Consider the following 1,083-nt stretch of genomic DNA (forward strand, 5'->3'; position numbering starts at 1 on the left):
ATATATGTATCATATATATAATACATAACACATTATATGCTAATGAGGTTTAAAGCATTAAACACAAATAGGAACAAAATATTAAAATAGCTAACATTTACTGAGGAGTTACCATGTACCAAGAACTGGTACATGAATTGACTTATTTCACCCTATAACAACCCTATGTGACAGACAACCTTTTTATACTCATTTGTAGATAAGAAACTGAGTACAGAGAAGTGCGGGGGGGCGGGGGGGGGGCAGGGATTAGGTTATCCCTTTTTGGGTCAATCGCTTAGGAATAGTAGCAGGATGTCATCCCATCTTACCAGTATTCTTTTCTGTTTTCTTAAATGATGATGATAGCTTCTAAATCAGACTCCACTTTTGTGCTCCCCGAAGTTTATCTTAATTGAATCCAAACAAGCATTTTTTTGAGAACCTTCCATATACTTATTTTAATTCAATTCTCCTTTGGCTCATCTTCATTTCAGCTTTTTTCTGGACCTTCCAAATGGCCATTTGAGTCCCTGACTGTCCAAGTTTAGGCTATAAGTTTGTTCCCATTGGATGAGGACCTCAGGCCTTTGTACCCCAGGGTCCCAAGAAACTGAGATGTTTCTGTTCAGAAAATGTAGAAGTCCTGTGCCTCTGAGGCACGTGAGGATGTGTTGTGCTTCTTGAAGCTCCCAGTAAGGGCCACCAGACCTTATGGCACTTGTCACTTTTTACTAGAAAGTAATTTGGGAAATCTAGGGAGGGTCTTTCTTTTTCCTGATAACATGACAGTTTGTGGGTAGTACTTGAAGGGATAAGATGAGAACATATTCAGAATTATTTGTGTAAAAGCTTTCCTTTATGTTCCAAACACCATTTTCTACATCTCTCTTTGCCTACTTCCCCAGCATGGTCACAATAAAGGGAAAGGACAAAAGAGAGAGAGTTGGAGGGAGGGAGGAACTGATGGTTCAAAGCTATCCTGAAATGTTTGGGATCACCAAAAAGGGATGGGATGAATTTAACCCCTTAGAAATAGTGACAGGATGGCATTCCATCTTCTCTCTCTCTCTCTCTCTCTCTCTCTCTCTCTCTATCTCTCTC

General features: G+C 39.8%; 1 protein-coding gene across 2 annotated transcripts in view; it reads left to right on the forward strand.

Moving 5' to 3' along the window:
• Nucleotides 1–1,083, forward strand: part of ITGB3 (integrin subunit beta 3) — a 51,768-nt gene that overhangs the window by 47,583 nt on the left and 3,102 nt on the right. The window lies entirely within an intron of this gene.

This window comes from Myotis davidii, unplaced genomic scaffold (assembly GCF_000327345.1).
Source record: "Myotis davidii unplaced genomic scaffold, ASM32734v1 scaffold684, whole genome shotgun sequence".
Lineage (NCBI taxonomy): Eukaryota > Metazoa > Chordata > Mammalia > Chiroptera > Vespertilionidae > Myotis > Myotis davidii.